Here is a 21,452-nt window from a genome sequence, read left to right on the forward strand (position 1 = left end):
TTTGTTATGATTCTAATGGAAAATTGATATTATCAGAAAAGAAATTTTGGGCTTTAGGACTACTTACTGCTTTGTGTACTTAAAGCCTGAAAAAATTAACACCTACAGGTAATATTGCTTAAATTTACGTGATAAGAGTTTCTTAAGTTAGGCAGATCAATACTGTCATGTTGATCGATAATTATTTAATGTATCTGTGGTAGGGTAAAATCAGATGTTCTTATCCTTTCGGTATGTGGTAAATTGTGTCTTCCTTCTGAAAAGCTTCTTTTATGACCTTCATTTTATGCCTAAAATGAAAACTTTCATCTGCTCTGACGTCTTGGTGGTAAATAAAACATATTATTAGTATTTTGGCTTTTTAAGAAAGTGTCAGAGTTATTCTGATAACTCTTGTGACCTTCTAAAAGTGGTAATTTGGAAAGCAATTTAAGAAAGCTAATAGTCTCCACTGGCACATAGGCCTGTGTGGTGTTAGAGTTTGTTACCAACTTCCACAGTAATTTGTGCAATAATGCAATATTTGCCTCCATGCCTTCAGTCTCACTGCTACTGATGTGCTGTTCCACGGGGCACGATGCTGTCATGTAAAGTGGCATAAACTCAGATTGAAAAGTAGTGTGACATCTTTATCACAGGGAGGAATAACTTACAGCAGTAGCTGATGGGAATTGGAGAGAGGCAAAGGATTCAGTTTCTTGTATCCCTGTAACTGCCTGTGCCAGGCTGGAGATGGGCATGGCGGAGCAGGCAGGGTGCCCTGATGGGCACCTGAAGAAATGGTGGATGGGACACCTGAAGAAATCCTCTCTAGAGATGAGTGGTTCACCAGTAATCCGACAGGCAGTATCTATTCTGCCTGCCCCCAGGATGCTTCATTTTTCATAGAGAAAACATATTTTTTCATCCCGAGAGGTGCTTCCATCACTATGGTTTGCAGGTATGCTGGAAATGTGTATTTAGATCCACTGTTCAGTAATGGAAGGACAGAGGACTGAAACACTTTTGCAGTAGTTGTATACAAAAATATAATATTGTATAGAAAAATTTAATTCTTTAGGCACTGTGACAGGAAATTGGAATCTTGACTGCTAATTATGATTTATGCTCAAAACAAGAAGGTTACTTTAGATTTTTCGTGCTTTGCATATGTTCACATAGAAATGCCCTAATGCATTTTCAGTTCTCTTAGTTACCTGAAATATCTTTCAGATCTGGAAGGAGTATCAATTCCTACCAAGCTTGTTTGTTCCAAGTTGCAGCATTACCTCATGGGTTTATGCTATCAAATACAGAAAACATTTAGCTCTGTTAGCTCTCATGGATCCTCATGAAAAGTTCATAGAATCATAGAATGGCTTGGGTTAGAAGGGCTCTTAAAAATCATCTAGTTCCCACCCCTCTGCCATGGGCCAAGTTGTAAATGAATTTGATATTATACACAGATGTCAGCTCCATTATAAAGGCAGAACATTGAAATCAGATCCTGTCATTGCTGAGCTCAACATCCATTTTTAAAGAAAGAAAACCCATTGATGTCTTTGCTATTTACAGTAGCCCACTGGGGTTACTGGAGGATGTGGGCATCATGCATGGCAATACCTGGAGGGCCTTAGCTGGGGGTTGGTTTATATGACTGATAAGTGGTACTGCCTTTTCCACCTGAAAATATTTTCAGACAAATATGAACACTCATCAAGTGTATGTGAAGAAGAAGAGCTAAGAAATGTTTGTGGAATTGACTGATGGCATTTCTAATTTTCCATAGTGAAATCAAATCTTTATGAAAGCTGAAGTATTCCAAAATGCATTAGACCAAGTAACTCCAAGGTTAATATTGAAAGTGGGATGTTTTCTAGCGCCAAAACATTGTCAAAAAGGCGTAAGTGCAGACCAGCTAAAGAAGCATTTGTTCTCTGAATAGGTTTGTGGGATAGGTATAGTGACAGTTCTGCATTTCCATGCAGCAGACACCCCTTTTGTTTTACAGTTCTGTTCAATCAAATTACCTCTTATACTTCTGTTCCATCACTATTAGTTCCTAAGAGAGGAGCAGTGTGTTTGGGGAGGGCTTAGGCAAGAGAGTATGCATTATTGAAGGCATATGCAGTACACAGAGATTAATTGAGAGACTTGTTAAAGGGTAGAATGTTCTGTTTAAAGTGGTTCATGAGGTGAACTAAAAAACCTCTTGAACTGCTTCCCCTGCACACTTCTGTTGAGATGGACTCAAGTTGGGGAGGAGAAGCAGTGATTTTTGATTATGTAAATAACTTTTTGCTGTGGATGGGAACATGTTCTCATTTGAAATTATTTTTAACCACTTGGATAAGAAGATTTCAGGATGAAATTGTGTATTTATAAATCCTTGTCAGTAGTGAATGACGTTAGGAAATTAACATTTACATTATGAAGGATTCTTTAGAGAATTAATTGTTAGGTTAGAAAGTATTGTTTTGCATCAGCAGGGATAGTGGCAGAGAAGTGGAAGGATAATGCTGGAATATTTACTTGTCTCTGGATGAGCAAGTGGTTTTCCTCTGGAGCACAAAGCTCTGGCTCCTGTGATAAACCTCCATGACTGAGAAGGGCTGCTCTCATTAGATCTTGTCTTCTGCAAGTTCTGCCAAGCTCCTAGGTTGATTTGGGAGTCTCAGTGTGGCATATAAACTGAATCAGCCCTGATAGTAATTGTTACCATGTACTTTATGGCATGTATACTCAATTCCATTTTTCACATCACTCTTTTTTTAAGCCAGCTGTTGTCTAGGAGCAGCCTGGACTCTGTTGGTCCTCTGCTTCTGTCTGCAGGTGCTTATTCTGAGGTTAGGAGCTGGCATTGTTTTGTTCTGTTGGGGGTGTAATTTGATGGACAGAATGGTAACATTACTCCCACAGTGAGGATTAACTGAAAAGCCAAATGATACCATCATGGAATTAGTGACGGTGCAACCCAGGGATGATTGTGGCAATTCATTTTCCCTCAGAAGTCTTCTCTGTATTTGAGCGTGTTTGAGATTGCAGTTGAGTTTGGTTTCAAACAGGAAGCATATGGCAGTGAGCTGGGGAGCCAAGTCTTATGCTGGGACACAGGACATCAAAGAAGCCACATGCATGATTGGATCTCTTGTTCTGCTTGAGTCAAGCAGCAGAATGTTTTTCTGTGAATATTAGCTCATATTTGAGAATTAATTTATTTCAATCCTCTCTAGACTTGTCTTTTGTTCATCTTCCACAAATAGACTTCAGCAAATGGCAAAAGGATTTTCCAAATCAATAGATTTTAACTATGCATTACAGAACTCTTGAGGATGGCAGTTGGAATTTATAATCACAAACACCTAGGACAGACGTCTGATTCTCCAAGTCACAAGTTGATCGGGCAAAACTAAACTTACCTGAGCTCTGACATGGCATAAGGGAACATCTCATTTTATACCAAACAAGATACAGGTCAAGAATTACTTTAAAAATATTCTGAGGCAACTATTGTGGATACTTTGCAAACAGTAGAGTAATTTGTCTGAATAACATAATACAGTGTTCTGTGATATACTGTATTGAGATGAATTTAGTGTTAATATACATGGAAATCACAGAGCTTGATTACAAGTGATTAAGTTAGGTAGGTGCCTTTTTATTGGGGGTCTTAGAAGATGGACTGTTTTCTGGCTCTTAGCATCTCTTCCCTTCCTGTATACATCTTTGCAGAATATTTACGATTTTCAGGAAATGCAATTTGACTCACCATTCTCAGTTTCACCTTTTCCTAATTATAATGGAAACTAGGGTGAGGGTGGTAAGTGAGGTCTGCAAGCCCATGGGCCAGTGCTTCACAGCTGAGCTGTGGAACTGCATAGCAGGTGTGTTGTTTTCAATTGGCAGTATATAGTGATATTTGAAATATTCTGACAGAGATCCCCTTATTTAACATTTTTGGAACCAGTTTCCTGCAGACAGCATACCTGATATTTAAGGAATTTTTCTTCTCTTTTCTGAGACAGGGCAGTAAATTGTCACCAAGTGCTCTCATGCTAAAAGAGAAGATAATAGAAAATTCCAAAGCAAATGCAAATAAGCCTTCTCAACTGTGTCCAAGGATGCCTGACATTGCTATCAGTCCTGTGAGTGATGCTGTACTGGAAATTTAGATTAAATCTGTGCCTAGCATGTCCAGTTTTCAAAGTAAGGACTAATGCATTTCTCTCTCCTTGCTGTGCTACACACAGAGCCTTGTGTAATCACTACCAAAAGATAAGAATGAAATGGGAAGAAAAAACAGCAAAAAACAATGCTGTTCTGATGGGAAAGGCAAAGAAAAGCTAGGTAGAAAAGAACGATTGTATGCGCAATTAGTGCTGCGATAATAATTGGAAATGCAGTTACTAAAGGTCAGCCATCTCCAAAGGCAAATTTTGCTTTCCTGCTCATAGACTTTGAAATGGTGGGGGAGAAGCTTGGGGGAAGTAACAAGTAGGGATAGGGTGGGCGGCAGAGGATAACAGATCGTGTTAGGACCTCAGGACCTTAGGACCTTAGGTCTTCTAATGATGAAGTCACATACATCTCCAGTGATTGTATGCCTTCCAGTATTGCCTATTCACTACAAGGCATGGAAGATGCTGCTCTCATCCTATTTAATTATACTCTGCCTTTGTGTATCTGCTGCTCAAGGGATTGAAGAAAAGCAGAACTAATTCTCTCCCACATTTTTCCCCTGCCATTTGACACATTTACTAAAAAAGACAAGGTATTTTCCCCCCAAAATCTGTACCTAAAGATTTGAAGAGACAACTGTAAAGCATAAAACTAAAGCCTGGAAAATCTACCTGCTATATGCATAACCCAAGCTGTATTTTCTTGAAGACATCTCATTGAAAATGTGACATAAATGTTCTTCTTTTCTTTCCTTTTATACTTGACAGTATGTGTGTAAAGATGTGAGAGCCTGAATGTGGTGTTACTTATTGTTGTTGTTATTTAGTAAAGCCACAGAGCTGAAATGATAAGTAATTCAAACCTCATAATAATAAGTAGGCATGACTCACGGATTACTCCTAAAGTATTTCTTCCATTAATCCAACTCTACTGTGTGGTTTGAAAGTAATTACATTTTGAATATCAGTGTGAATAACTTAAAGGTTTGGGATCACTTGAAGTTTCTTATCAATCATCAGCTAATATCCCTTATAATTTGCATTCTTAACAGAATAAGTGACTGAAAGCTACTTCTTATTTTGCTTCTTTTTATAGTTATTTACATCTTCCTTTGATTGTATGGTAATACCCTTCACATTTACATCCTTTAGTGTCTTAGAGGCTACATGTATCAAATTTGTTCTGACGCCTTTTCCTGGTCTTAAAATCAAGAGTCAAACATGGTTAGAAGGGAAAAAGGGATTTTACCTTGGTATTTATTTTAAGGATCTTTAGGTGCACACATCCAGGTCGAATGCACCGAAATGCACACCGCAATGCACCCCCAAAAGATTGGGTATATCATTATAGGTCTTACTAAGTAGCATACCTATCAAAGATCAAAGATTCCCTAATGAGAGGCTTGAATGAGCCCCCCCCCCCCCCCCCAGGAGCCTTCCTCTGGATGGTTCTATCTTATTCTTTACAGAATGTGTTCTGGAGAGGACCTTGGGCTTTGGGGCACACAAACCCTTACCTACGAAACCTCTAAAATGTTTAGTCTTCTAGCTGAACAAACAAGTCCAAGAATGTAGGCAAAAAGCACTAAGACTACAGAAGTTGTAAAAAGGTATAACAGGGGTATAAAAGAAAAGGCAAAAAATCTTCATGGCATCAGTTCTATTTTAATGCTTTATGGAGACAAATCCAGAAGTTTCTCTGACCTTTTGCAATATTTGAGGGAATATGAAGCATCTGAAGCTCAGTTGTGTTGAATGCATATTTATTTATCCATGTAAAATATGCAAAATATTTAGGAGAATCTGAGACAGATCCAAAAGCTATGACAAAGAAAATAATTACAAACTTTAAGTGCTAATCAAAATGCTATCCACACTTAGCTGCTGAATAGCCCATATGTGGCCAATGCAAATAGGGATGTGATGTGACTGTTCCTTGTTATGCTAGATTAGTCAGTTCCTGAAGACACAGACTGATACGGAGGACAATTTCTATGGGATTTGATGGGTCATCTGATTATCATATTTCACATTATTCTTACTAATCTCATGCAGTAGAATAGATGGATCTGTGAGCAGGTAAATAAAGAGTGCAACTATATTCACATCCAGAGCATTCTCATTCGGAAGGGGGCCTAAAGGATCATCGAATTCAATGCTTAAGTGAATGGTCCATACAGGGGTCAAAGCCACAACCTTGGCATCATTAGCACTCTGTCCTAAGTTGGAACAGAACATCACTTTTTCTTCTGAGACAGTTATGCAGCAATGCAAATGTTTAGCAAACACAAAAGAAAATTATTGCTATATGTAATTTTTTAATAATGCTAATGAAGGAAGGAAAGTATTACCACTGGAAAATACTTCCATCCTCCATCACACTCCTTAAGTCTAGCTGTCTCATTCTTGTGAATCTGAAGTGCAGGAATGCAGGCTCCATGTTAGTTACAGAGAGAAAAATTCAGTTCTGTACATAGTACATCATGATGAAAAAGCAAACGAGCTTTGAGGCTGCTTCTGAAACTTGTCCAGAGCTTGCTCAGTAAGAGGTAAGAAAAGCTTTTTAGATTCTGTAACTATTTCTGGAAAGTGTTTTGCATCTGTCAAGTCCTTTATTTGTCAGTATAACTCTTTTCTTGATCTCCTGTAATGTGATCTGTCTGGGTCTCAAAAAATAATGTTCCTCAGTCAAAAAAAAAAAAAAAAAAGAAATGTGGTTTAAGAATTGTTTTACTTGTCTTTAACTATAAAGTGGAAGAATGAAATTTGTCTCTCTTTCTTAAAGTACATTACAGATGATCCTACTGTCCAAACTCATTTACTATTATTAGATCTTTTTGAACCTGAGATGTGCTGACATCCTGTCTTTAATGCTCTTGTAAATTTTGAAGTAAACAGATTTCAAAGACACTTGACTGTTAGTGTGAAGACAAGGTCAAAGAGTTGAATGACACATCTTCCTTGTACAGTAAGACTACCTATCAATCAGTTTTACTAGCAAATTCTTAATAAAGGAAAGAGATCAGAACATGACAAATATATATCTTGGAAAATATATGTGCGTTATGTCCATTCTGGTATCCTTGGACTAGTAGTTAATGATGAACAACCACTACATATGACCTGGAAATATGGTTGTCTCCTGTAGGAGAACCTCTTTTAAACTGAAAATTAGAAACAGAAAAAATCTATTATGTCAAAATGTTCTGAACAACACACATTTAAGTAACTAAAATAAGCAAGATGGTTAAATTAAATTTAAGAATTATCATGTTTTGGTATTGATAATTCAAGGATGGTCATTTAAAGTCATAAAAAAGATTATTTCAGTTATTTCAAACTTCACTCACAATGCATTTGGCAAATATATGCTCAGAAGTTAGGTCATTTTCCTCCTTCAATATGCTGAAAGATTTTGGCATTTTTTAGCATGCCCTGTGGTGCCACTATGTTTTATTTCCTTAGATTTTCTGTAGCATTTTTTCTACAGATGTTACAGACAGGTTAATAAATGGTAATGTTAAATACAGCCAGTCTCCCACTTTAATAGCAGGACACAGTCTGAATGTCTCTGGAAGAAGGAATTCCTGTTACCTACTAAGTAAATATATAGAAACAACAAAATTTGACTACTATCTCATTGGTATTAGCAAAGATATTAAAAAATCAGAGAAAATATAAAATGCCTCCATGGTAAAGGACTTCAGGTGCATTCAACAATCAAGGAACAATATGTGTCTTTAAGATATATAGTGAAGGTTTTCATTTAGTCATTATTTCATGATTAAAATGAGAGTTTTTCTCAGTAAAAAGAAAAAAAATCAGTTCATACCTGGAGATCCACTCTGATCAAGTCTGCACAAAAGATACATTTACATATAAATTTACACATATTTATATTACATATAAATGTATACATATTTATATATGTAAATGTCCCTTGTGTGGTGAATTTGGCAGTGCTTGGTTAATGGTTAAACTTGATAATCTTAGAGGTCTTTTCCAACCTAATTGATTCTATGATTTTATGAGGAGAGCAGATTGCAGTCTGTGTTTTTCCATGGGATTTTCTACAAATGTAGGACAATAGGCATTGAGTGACACCTCCCAACCACCTTACTGTTGCTTTCCCCAGTGATAGCTGGAGTCTGGATTTCATGGAAAAAAACTGCCCCGGAATGGATGTGACTTGGAAGTAAGAACAGCAAATGTACCTTGGTCTCTTCCCAAATGCTGGCATGTTGGGCTTCAATTTATTGGTGTAAGATCAAGCTGGATTCCAAGTCACATATAAAAGGTACTTAATAAAACATGTCTGGTGGGACTCGTGGCTAGAATTTGGGATCTGTGCATTTATTTGCAGAGTGGTGGTGTCATGCTGAACTTTCCCTGTGAACTGGAGGCTTGACCGCATATACCAAAATATTTGCCAAAGCTTTCATAGTTAAATTCCCCAAAGTGGAGGTTTAGAGTGGAAACAACAACAGCAGAAAAGGAAAAAAAAGCTTTCCTTGGGCAAATCTTTTTTTTTTTTTCATTTAAGCTTGACTGCTTTGGGCCATTGAATAAGCCTGAGCTATGACTGCAAAATGACATTTAGATAAAATGCTTTTGTGCCACTTTTCAGACTGCAAATGTAGAGTTAGGGATAAAACTATAATTTCAGACTTCACATCCAAGGATTGTGCAGGTTCTATGTTGTCAGCACTTTTCTTATCAGTAAATGTGAAGGTTTCTTTTGTTGCCTTAACCAACAGTGCTGCCAGTTAGGAACTTCTTTGGAGCAAGTGAACTCCAAGCAGAGTTCAATTCTGCTGAACTTAAAGACAAAGCAAAATAACAAAGCTTTTGGTTTTAGTTTGTGAAGTTGTGGATTTCCGAGCAAATACGCAATGGAGTTCCTTTTATGACTTGGTGAGGCTTTAACTGTGTTGGTTGCCTACAGAAAATTAATTTTGGTGCACAGTATCTTCAACAAAGTCAATTTATGTAATGTAACTTTCAGTAACTGCAGAATCACAAGCTGAGTGAGGTTGGAAGAGAAATCTTTGACATTTAATCCAGCCCCCTTGATCAAAGGGGGTGATGAAAGCATGGTGATATAGATCTTGTCCATTTGACATTTGATTATCTCCAAGGATGGAGATACCACAAGTACCCTGGGCAACCTTTTCCACTGTTCAGCCACCCTCATGGTAAAAAAAAAAGTATTTTCTTATGTTTAAATGGAGTTTAATGTATTAACAATTAGTTGCTTAATGTATTTGTGCCCATTGCCTCTTGGCTTGTCACTGAGCACTGCCAAGATGAGTCTGGCTCCATCTTCACTCACATCAATTATTTATATACATTGATAATATCTCCCCTGAGCCTTCTCATTTCTGGGCTGACCCATCGCAGCTCTCTGAGCCTTGCCCTCTGATACAGATGCTCCAGTCTCTAATCATCTTTGTGGCTCTTTGCTGGGTGTACTCCATTATGTCCATGCCTCTCATTCTGAGGGGCCTCATTGCTGCAGCTGTATCTCAGCAGTGCTGAGTGGGAAGGATTCACCTCCCTCGCCCTGCTGGAAATGCTCTTCCTGGTCCAGCTCGAGACACTGTTGGCTGCCTTTGCTACAAGGACACTTTGTTAGCTTAGGTTTGATTTGCGGCCCACCAGGACCCCCACAGATTTTTCTGCCATGCTGATTTCCAGCCTGTTGGCCTCCAGCATGTACTGGTGCATGGGGTTATTTCTTCCCAGGTGCAGGACTTTCTACCTTGCTTTGTTGAGCTCTATGAGATTCTAGTTTGCCTGTGTCTCCACATGATGCGTTACTGATACATCAGCCCCTCCTCACAGTTTTATATAAACTTGCTGCCATCATCCCATGGATCTCTTTCCCATCCTCTTGGCTGTTGTGAAATTTGATGATGTCCATCTGCAGCTGTTCTCATGGTGACCTTCACCCACCACAAGGCTCTTGCAAGGAAGGAGTGCATCTCCTGCTGTCCCAGCCTCAGTGAGAGAGCCCAGACACCCCAATAGCCTCAGAGCTACATCCTCTACAGGCAGCTCTATCCGAGCTTCAGTAGTGGATGATGGGGGAAGCAGAAGAACAGGTAATAACCTTCATTTCTACAAAAGAATTCCTTTTTAGACACTGGGTCACTTTTTTGTCTTCCTAGTCTCCTTTAATGTCAGACAAGAATGTGATTGAAGTTTTCAGCTCCTTCAGTGCTTTGAGTTATTTTGAATGCAGCGAACTATTTTTGTTCTGTGGGGGTTGTTTTAACTTCCATTTAAAATTACATGCCAATAATTTATAGTGGACCAAGCTTCTGTTAGGGGCAGTTAGTCATCATCAAGTGAATGGATGTATCAGCATGTCAGTGTGGTATATATCAACCTCCTCTCCCATAAAGCATAGTGGCAGCTGTGAATACACTCTTAGTGCAGCTTTCTTTCAAGAAAATAGATCCAGCAAGGCATGCATTCAGAAGATCCCTTCTTCCAAGGATCATTGCCTTACTGCTTTATTTTTGGAATGTTCATTAACAAGGCGTGGAGGCACCATAGACCCATGTGGAGGTGTTAACGGCCATAAAATTGGCTGCTTCCTGTACTTGTTGCTATGAAGCATGATCTTAGTTTGGAAACTCCTGTGTAAATGCTTGTATTTGTCTTAGGATTCTGTTTCCTAGCAAACCGTGACACAGTGCAAAATGTGCTGCATTTGCTGTGGCTGGCCCTCTTAACCTGTCAGCATAATTTATGGGAACACTTCGCAACACCTTCTGCTGCTAATGGTCTCTCAGAGTCCTGCAGAAAAGGCTAGTTCTGCCTCCTAATTTTAAGAGCCATGATGGTGGCACTGTTTGTCTCTTTTCTGGATCTATTTTGGATTTATGTCTGGCCAAGGGTTTGAAAGAGCTGCTATTAAAGCAGAAACATCTGCTGGGGCTTTATGTGCTGCTAGCTTGCCAAGTTCAACAGCATGCTAAACTACAGCTGATGGGCTCAGCCCTCCACAGGTGTCACTGCAGTTACAGGAGAATGACTGTAAGGGAAATTGGGCTCCTGAAAGCTCTAAACAAAATAAATAAATAAGTAAATAAAACCCCTTCAGCAACTGTAGAAGTCTATTAGGAGATTATGGCTGGGGTCATTAGCAAATAACAGAAACATATCCTGCTGAAGTGGTTGTGAGTATCTGAATTCCCCCTTGCCCCTGGTTGCTGCAGCATCCTGAGATGTGCCTCCTCCCATTCCTACCTGCAGGCTTCCCATTGTGTTCTGCATGCTGCCAGCTCAGGCAGCACAGACACTCAGTGATTTTAAATGCTGTTAGGAAAACTTGATTTTGTTTAACCATCTGAATTTTTCATGATTCAGACACATCATGGCAACCTCGTTCATGGGCAGACATGGGCGAGGCAGATGATGGTTTTGACATGGACTGTGAACTTTTTTTGAAGGAGAGGAATTCAAAATAATACTTTAAGATTCCTTGTAAAGGTTTTGTTCCTGATACAATTGTAGTAACTCGAAATAATCACTCCTTTGATACTGGAGACATGGGAACTGATATCTTGGATGAACTTGAACAGCATCTAAGCACTGCCCAGCCTCCATCCTGGATGTGTACTTGCAGTTTCAGAGAAGCATGCCAAAAAACTCACAACAGGCAGCAGTGGGTCTCTAATACATTTCCAGAGTATATTTTTCTGTATATACTTATTGTTCAGGGTTTTTTTCTTTTTAAAAATGTTCAGTTACTCTCTTAGTTTTGCCAAGCATTTGGCTTCAGGTGCAGAATATCACAGTCAAATTACTGATGAAATGTTGACTTCATTTACCTTTTTATAAAGTGCTACGACCTAGCCATATAGTTCATTTTCCCTCTCACGTCCCCCACAGCAATCATAAAATGGAGGTCAGCACTTCAGCAGCAAAAGCTAAAACTGCTACAATTGGAGTAAAAGAAGAGTTCTGCTTACAGAAGAGTGAGTAGAAGACTGTAATAGTTGACAGAGCCCATTGCTAGAGGAATAGATAATTGAATATGAATGTGCACATTCAATTTATTAAATTATTATCAGTTCTTTTTAAATTTTGTAAATGTTCCCATTCCAACCAGTTCTATCCAGTGATTACAAGAAATTTGCTGTTCTGGTCAGAAAGCACAAGGCCAAATTCTCTCGTATATCCCAACATGTTTCTTGCCTTCCAAGAAGCTGCCTGACTGAGAATAAAGTTGTTTCAGAAATATTTCAGCTGTGTTTAGTGGTTTAAATAAAAAGCCTGGGCTATGGGAAATGCCTAGCATTTTTCCATGGTGGAAAATTTTAATGTTCCTTGCAAACCTCAAGAAAATATTCTTGAACCATCTCCTTTCCCCAAAGAACACAAGTATGTGAGATAAGAAATAATTCCTTTGTAATTACTCATTTCCCCTCAGAACACTCATAAAAGAGAAATCATACTGGAAGTGATATATGTATGTTTCCACTTCTGGCAATATAGTTAGTAAGCATAATTTTGGAAAATTGCATTTTAGCAACAGACTTCTTTTTCCTAAGCTAAAAAAAAGCCCAAACAAAAACAACTCCACCAAAACTAAACCCAACCTTTTCTCCAAAGGTGGTTGTCTAAATAGGTGAAAGGAAGTTAGTATTACATAGGAAGTATTAATTTGTTTTGTAGGTAGTAATTGAATAGTTAATTAAATAGTTAAGTCTCTCATTGGCAAACCTCCCAAATACTCCACGATACACTCCATTCCTCGCTGAGACCTACTAATGCAGTGCTGCATTTGCAGCTGCTGAAACTAAATCTACACAGGGCTGTTTCTTGGGATAAATGCTTGCATACTAACTGTTAGTTACACAATATGTTGAATTCAATGAAGAAAGTGTGGTAAGAAACTGATCTTTCCCTGTTTCCCACAATTTCATTCTTGTTTTTTATTCCCTCATGTAGGTCACCAGAACTGTTTGTGGGAAGGGATTGTAAACAGCATTAGTGAAATGATCCAAAAGCAAGACTTCTAAATCTTTAATTTGACTGTGAATAATTTAAAGAATTTTGTTTTTAACAGGAAAAAATGGCTGGGTTGAATGATTGTGGGAAATTTTAAATTTGCCCTCAGGCACCTTAAGGTGCCCCTGTGTCCTTTGAGGGCAGCATGATCCAGTGCATGCCCCAGCTCTTCCATGGCTGCAAAGCTAAGAAGGAAGAAATAACCCAGCGCTTTTACTTTCGTGCAAAAGTAAGACATAACCCTGTGTTCCTGGTGGTGTCTTGTCTGCCTTGTCACTGTGACACTGCTCGTTTCATGGTTGAGTGGATTCATCACTAGTAGCTGTGTACTGCAAGCGTGGCTACAGGCTGTACCTTCCAAGACGTTCTGTCAGCAAGTGCTGTGTGTTGGTGATGGAATTAATGCACCAAGGCAGTAGTTTCAGAATAGGTGTCTAACCTAAACTAACAGTTTCTGAGAGGAAAAGAGATGGCTGCAGCTAATAGAAGCTAATGTGATGTTTTGTCAGCCTGTAGAATATAAAGGCTAATTGTTGGAGCTGTGCAGCAAAGTAATGAGGAGGTTGAAAATGTAACTGATAAGCAGAGTGATTATAGGCTAATGAGCAGGATATTTATGGTATAGAAGGACTAATGAAGGGCTGCAAAAGATAACTGTGATGGTATACAGCAAGATTATGCAGTCTAGGCATATTTAAATACCGCACAAAAAGATATATAGTAAATACTAAAGACATAATGCTGCTAACTGTTGGAGTTTGAGCATGTGTGTGTGTTCATTGTGCAGACTAAGTAATTAACCAAAACCAGTACTCAATAAATGCATGACAGAAGATACTAAAAAAGGAAAAAATGATACAGTGCATAAGTATGTATTATATAATTCACATATCTCCATCAAGTAACACTCCCATCTGTACAAACAGCTCTGTTTATCACCTTACATGTTCTCTCATAAGAAAATGTGAATGGTTGCTGTACTGTGCAAAGCATTGGGCCCAGACAGCTCTCAGACAGGACAGTTCCTGGAAAACGTGGACTTCAAAACACTTTCTTCAAAGGGAATTGCAACATCAGGGTAGAAGATTGTAGCCTGGCATGCCGGTCTGGGTCCCTGTCTGGCTTGGTAGTGTCGGGGGACCGGGCTGTGAGCATTGCAAAATAAGATCATGTCTTCGTCGCTGTGACATTAGCAGCCACAGCTCCTGAGGAGAGATCTGACTCCTTGAAGTCACCTGGCATGGTAATCCTGGCTTTTTTATTGGCTACAGAGGACTGATTTTCTCTCTCACTGTGGCCAGTTGAATTGGATATGTTTAATGCTTTGAATAAAAGCCCAGTTCTAGAATATGTGGCTGATGAACCTCCTTGAGTCTTCACTTAATACAAATGCAGGTTTTTGGTTTCATTTTATTTTTTTCCTGTGGACTTTTTTAGGTCAGCAATTTCAATCAAATATATATGGACATTAATACCTGTAAATATTGGAAGGAGTTTATATAACTGTATAAAAACAAAGTTGCACCATGTCCTGTAGACAGCTGAGCATTACAGAACAGGTCACTTCAGCTAAAAAGGCAGTTGGGATTACCAAGAGCTCTTAAAAATATCTATGCTATCATATATGTGGTCAATATATGATATCAATAACAGACTGATAAGTGAAAATGGGACATGTTCATCTCTGTAGTGTTTTTGGGAAAAGAAGGTAAACCCTCTGTTGGGGTTTGACACTGGCTAATTGCCAGGCACCCATGAAAATCTGTCTACTTGTTTTCCTCTGCTATAGCTGAGCAGAGGAGGGAAAATTAACACAAAAACTTCATGAGTTGAGATAAAGATTAGGGGAAAAAATATTTCAAGGCAAAACAGTTCAAAACTTAAACAATATAAAGAAAATGTATTATTAATAGAATTAAAAATAAAAAGGGTAATGAGAACTGAAATAAACCTTTAGAACACCTTTCCTTCCAGTCCCTCCCTCTTTCCACCAATCACACAAGGAGACAAAAACATGGGGTTTTGGTTAGTCTTTCACTTCTTAAAAATCTTTATTCAGTACACTTAAGGAAAAAAAGTTTCTTTCTGCTGTGCTGTGGGATCCTTCCCGTGGCAGATAGTTCTCTGCAGACTTTTCCACCATGGTTTCAACTTTCACATACAGCAGTCCCGCCCAAACCTGCTGTAACATGAGTCCCTCCCACAGGCCAAGCAGTCTTCCCACAACTGTCCAGAGTGGGTCATTTTCGTTTGTGGGGTTTAGTCTTTTAAGGATAAGCTGTTCTCATCTGGAAGCAAGGGTTCTCTATCTCTGGGAGCAAGGATCCTCTTTCTCTGCTCGAGTTCCTCACCAGGTCACAGCTTTTTAGCATCCACATGATCCAGCATGAGCACTGTTCCTCATGGGCTGCACATGGATCTCCCCATCCCCCCGTGCACTTATGAATTACAGGGAAACTGTCTGTTGTATCATAGTCCTCACCACAGCTTGCAAAAGAATCTCAGCTCCAGTGCTTGGAGCACTTCTTCCCTCTCCTTTTCACTGACCTCGGTGGTGCCGTGTTGGTTCTCTTCACATGTCCTCACTTTTCCCTTTTCTCTGACTCGGAAGAAAGTGTCTGTAGGTTCATTTGTTCTCAAGTTCCATTGATTGAAAATTCTTACAGAGCTTCACTGCATTGAAAAGGTTGATGTTGTCTGGGCTCCATACTGGGGAATTGTTTGCCGTGTTTTCGTCGCTGGCCACACGGTCCCTGCTGGCACCGCACAGGCGGCCCCGGCCGCACGGTTCAGGCCTCGGGAAGGCCCCAGCTGCGCAGTCCCCAGCAGCCCCTGCCGGGATGGGCCCCAGTGGCCGCCTCACCAGCCCTCTGGAGAAGAAAAGAGAGCTTCCCACGGTTTTTCCTTTCTTAAATATGCCATCACAGAGGCGTTAGCAACTTCTCTGTTTGAGCTAGTAACCTGCCCATTGTCAGAGCCTTCAGCAATTGGCTCTGTGCCAGTCATAGTAGAAACTTCAAGCAGGTTTCTCCTGCCCACCAAAGACTAGGCTGTTTTTGAACTAGCACACCCTCTATTGCCTAATTATGAAGTTGCTAAAATATTTATATGCTACCTCTTGCCTACACCATCTCTTCTTTAGTGTAAAACTGGATTAAGGAAAAAGCATTTCTATATTTTTGATTTTGGGAGGAAAAATGTGTAATTTCCAAAAGGTTCAATTTTCTGGAAAGCAGAGAGAAAGATGTTTCTAGAAAGTTCTCCAGCAAAGCTGATAGACGATTAGTGATCTGTTAATTGGATTCCTGGGTGTTAATTGGATTGCTAGTAGTCCTACTCTTCTACAGCCTTTGAAGACACTTTAATCTGCATAAATTCCTCAATATATGAGTTGGGTGTTGGAATCAAATGTTACAATGTGTTTGTACTTTGAAGAAAGGCTTTGGGGTTTTGGAGGTTTTTGGTTCTGTTTGAAAGGATTTTATGAGGTTAACCAAAATCTCTGCAATTTCCCTATTGGACACGTAAAAGCCCTTCAAGTCTTCTGTGCTGTTTAAGTGAAGAAGTTAGTTTTCCACTTCTTTAATGATGTTTCTCTGGTTTCTTCCCTTATAGTGGGTTTGTCCTGGTATTTATCGTTGGAACTTCTGGTGTATCTGTTTTAGATACTCCACCAGCCAGTTCTTCAATACACTGCTGTAGATATCTATTTTCCTTACAGACATTTGAGATATGGTTGACAGTGTTGTCTCTATTATTCAGGTGAGGGACCAGAGTACAAGGGAAATCCTCCTGTTAGGTGTAAGTCTGTGATATAGCAAGAACCTAAAATTAAATTTCTCCTGAATTTTAAATTTCATGCTGTAAATCTTAGACTGTTCTGCTGACTGAAAGAAGGGGAAGGCGTGAAAACAACATTTGCAATAGTCTGGAGAAAATGAAGTGGGAAGCAGTTGAGTGAGTTTTATGTACAGACCCACTCTTCCTTGATTCTCTAACGTGCATCTCAATTGAATCTTTTTTCCCAACAATGATCTAAACCAGCAGATCTTTTGTATTTTTCCTTTCAAAGACTTTTTTTTTTTTGTTTCACCAGTTAAGTAATCCATTAGTCATTTGAAATCTCTTCATTGTTGTCTTCCAGGATTTTAAGTTAATGGAGCTTGTACAATATGGCTCATTTGACTAGAATGGAGCTTGAGTTAGTCTTCAAGAAGAAACAGTAGAGGAAACCTGATGAACGTGTGTGTAGTGTTCTAACCATTCTCTTTCTAGTGTGTCTCTTCAATTCACTTAAAAGAAAAAGGAAAAGAAACATTTTTTTTTGCAGTTGATGTGTTCTTTGAGTATTACATTTGACTTAGGAATGCAATTTTCATCTCTAAGAATCTTCATTAACATTCTACTATATTCATTTAAATATTTCTTATATATTTTTAAATATCTACTTTTAAATATAACCTGGAAAAACAACTAACAATGAGCAATGTTGGATCATAGGTGTGAATCACTGGGGAGAGCTGTATAATGATAGTGAAGTTCAGACAGGCAAACATTTGGTTAATGTCTCTTTTGGTATCTCCTAAATTTCTTCTCATTTCTCAAGATTTCTGTTGGAACATGTCCACATCCAGTGTTTAGGTACAGTTCCAAATTTTGTTAGACATAGATTTATTTTAGGTCAAATATGAAAAAGTTACATTTTTGGGGGTGACACCCAAATTTACACAGAGCTTAGGGGCTTTGGGAGTTTTATTTCATCAGGGTACATTTCTCTACCACTTGGAAGTTTTCCCAACTATTTTTTTGGGCTCACAATATTAAGCTAAAAAGTCCTGATTATGTCTGTGCTGTAATACCATTGTATGATTTTGAGGACTGTTATCTGAACATGCTGTTCTTACAGTGACAATTGGTTTTTCCATAAAAACACACACACACACACAAAATAAAAAAGAAGACTAGCACATACTTCACATATTTCAGCAGAAGTACACACTTCCAAAGAAGCTCTTACCCAGGCACAAGCTCTGTCTGACTCACATTGTGTGATGTCTGCATCACTACGTGAATAATCATGTTGTTCCACCATCCAGTGATTCTAGCACCTGAGTACTGGAAGATGTGTTTCCTATGAACCCTTCATTGAATTTTGTGCTATGAAGAAACATCCTTGCAATCTGTAGCCTGTAACACACAGGTGGGTACACTGCAGCAGGAAGCAGCCTGTTTGCAGCTTGCTGTATGCCCTGCAATGTCTCACAAAGAGCCAGAATTCTAATTAACTGTGTCCAGATCACTTAGAACTGCAGGTCAGGCCCATCTTTACAAAGGCAGTCTGTACGCTTCTTGCACTGCTTTATGGAGTTCTGCTGTTGTGCTGCCACTGCAAATAAACCATGCTACAGGAGGAAGTTTTCTTATGAGGTATATGTGTATCCTCTTTCTATTATAATTTGAAATATCTTTTCATGATTTTTTAGGGACGAAAGAGGATATGTTTCTCCTGGTAAAAACAGATGACTCATGTGGGGTTTTTCCATCTTCTTAACACTCTTGACACAGCATGAGTTTGGTTCCTAACAAAAAAAAAAAAAAAATCATCTCACTAAGACTGGAAAATCATAAAGGGCTACTCCTCTCCTTAATTTGTACGAAGTACATTTGGTAATATATTGAAATAGGCATGCACTGGGATCCTAGAATTCATCCTCCCCAACCCTGTCTGTAGCTCAGTAGTGCAACTACAGAGTTTTCTGTTCTAGCTGCATGCTACAAAATGTTAGTTCTTTATATATGCAGGGTCAGGAACTTGGAAGTTGTATCTTAAGTGAAAAAGTCAGGGTGACCTGTTTTCTCTGGATTATAGTAGATTTGGAAAACCAATTATTTTGTACAGTGCTCCCCTTGAATGATGTCATTGAACTGTGTCCTCTTGTGTGTGAATGTCTCAAAGAATAGCTGACATTCCTGGTCACTCTCACATGTGGGCTATAGTAAAAAAGATTTGGAAGTCTGAATAGATTTCTCCATAGATCCACAGATCTTCGTCCAGTCATGGTCTTCCTGCTCAGGCATGGTGTACTTTTCAGGAGATACAGTAGCCTATTTTCTCAGGCTGGAACTGGATTTTTTTTTCTCTTGAGATTGCTAATTTTTACCAGAAAAAAACAAAAAGAAAGATTTTTGACTGCATAGTTTTATTACATTTGTCTGAAAATACCACAGTTATCTTAGTGCACTCTTTATGTTAAAACCTCATTCTTTTTTTGCAGTACTTTTTATAAGTCATGAGAATTAGAAGGGAAAGTTTTGGACTGGAACTTTCTATCTTGGAACTTACTTATCTTTTTTGGGCTTCCTGCCTGTACTCTCTTCACACCTTGACAGAGTTGCCACAGTGTCCCGCACACAGTGTCACCCTCCAGTGGTCCTATTGTATTAATCCTGGAACTGCCTCTTCAAAGTAAATTTAATTATCTTTAAGGTTCAGAGAATTATTTCAGGATGTTTTTACTGGGCTAGCCACTGACCTGATATTCTTCCCTCAAAGAGAATAGACTAGGTTATGTTTCCATCATACATACTTGATCTGCATGATTTCAGTACATCTGGCTGAAGTTGGTATTTTAAGTCTTTGCTGTAATTTCTTTTCTGTCAAGTACCGCTGGCAAATTAGATTTAGCACTGTCCATACTATACCCCTTGGAATTTTAATTGGTTCTGTGCTGAACACCCAGTACACTGCAGTTGTATGTGTTTGATAGCTACATTTTTATTTGTCAAGATTGTATTGCTATGATTCTGTTTATTCTCTAATGCATTGCTGTATATCTGCAGGCAAAGCAATATTGTGGGGGGGAAAAACCCGGATCAAATCTATTCAGATAACACTATAAAATGGTTAAACTCTCAACTTTAGGCTGTGAGTATGATCTATGTGTCATAGTCTTATGACCAGTTGGGTTTTATAACTGGTGGAGAACGAAGAACAAGGTAAACATGAACCTTTCTTTACTTGGTATACCTTAGGACCTGTTCCAGGCATATCATTGTCTGCCCACTATGCTTGGTGATGCCAAAGACATAGAAAGCTGCTCCATGACAGCAGCTGAAAGTTCCTGTATCTTGTGGAAATCTGGATTGGTGAAGGCACAGGAGCCACCTCTAGATTCATACAACATGGCCTCCAACTTCAGTGACATTCTGGGTGGCACTGGGACATAGGTGGGATGCTCATGTCAGCCTCCTGTGGGCACCAGCCCCTCAGGGACTAACCTGCCTCACATGGCTTGGAGGAGACCTCAGGCAGTGACTACCTCTCAACATATACACACTCCACCAGGGATTTGGTTTTTCACTTTTCTCTCTCATTGTACTCAGTCATGCTCCTACAAACTTCAGCAGTGACTGCCGTGGGTGAGGAGCGTGAGGTAGCAGAGCCTGCTGGGGAGCAGTAAACATAGTAGAAAGGGGCTGTAGGGTGGAAATCACTGCACAGGCAGTGCAGTGTCACACTGGGAGGGACAGGGTCTTGTCTTGGTTCTCTTGGACGTGGGAGCTTTTGAATACTCCCAGTTGTTTGAATGATGAAGAGTTCCTGGGCAGGATACCTTCAGCCATGTTTGTTATTCCAAGGAGAGAAAAGGGTGTAGTGAGTGGAAGTCCTCACACTAACTCTCTGTCCTAGGGAGTGTTTCTTGGTGAAGAAGGGGCAAGTGCCTTAGATGTGTCTGAGTCCCTTTCCAAATGCAAAATGAATAACTGTAAATATGGAGAGAGTGTAAGGTACAATTTGATCCTAAATAGAACAAGGAAGGTTTCATCTAAAGAGATTTAAATTTGGATGTCACTTGTTTTGAATTTCACTAGCTAACTTTATCTTAACATTTTACTTGCCTGTTCTTTTTATAATTGACATTGGCAGTACAACTGCAAAGCACAGATGCCATTTTTCACTGCTGGCTTTTCAGAAATACGGAAGAAGTTGTGCAGAGTGCCCACATTTGAAATACTTGTGGAGATGTGTGTGTGATATGCTGATGGCCAAGTACTGACTTTTGTTTTATTCATTCAAAATTTAGTGATCCTCTGAAAAAGAGATGGAGGAGTGGATGGGATAAGTTTATCAAGTACTAATTCTGCTAGAGGTCTAATGCGAGTCTTCCAGATCTCAGGCCAAATTCTTCTCTTATGCAACAGCAAGCTCTGAAGTGAACTCTTCTTTTTCTGCTTAGCTGAGGAGGTGCTGTTAGTACTTGCCAATGAGCC

General features: G+C 39.2%; 1 protein-coding gene across 1 annotated transcript in view; it reads left to right on the top strand.

Annotated features, from left to right (window-relative positions):
* Positions 1–21,452, top strand: part of SORCS2 (sortilin related VPS10 domain containing receptor 2) — a gene marked incomplete at both ends in the record, with an annotated part of 532,676 nt that overhangs the window by 283,205 nt on the left and 228,019 nt on the right. The window lies entirely within an intron of this gene.

The sequence above is a fragment of the Coloeus monedula genome (genome assembly GCF_965178545.1).
Source record: "Coloeus monedula genome assembly, chromosome: 5".
Lineage (NCBI taxonomy): Eukaryota > Metazoa > Chordata > Aves > Passeriformes > Corvidae > Coloeus > Coloeus monedula.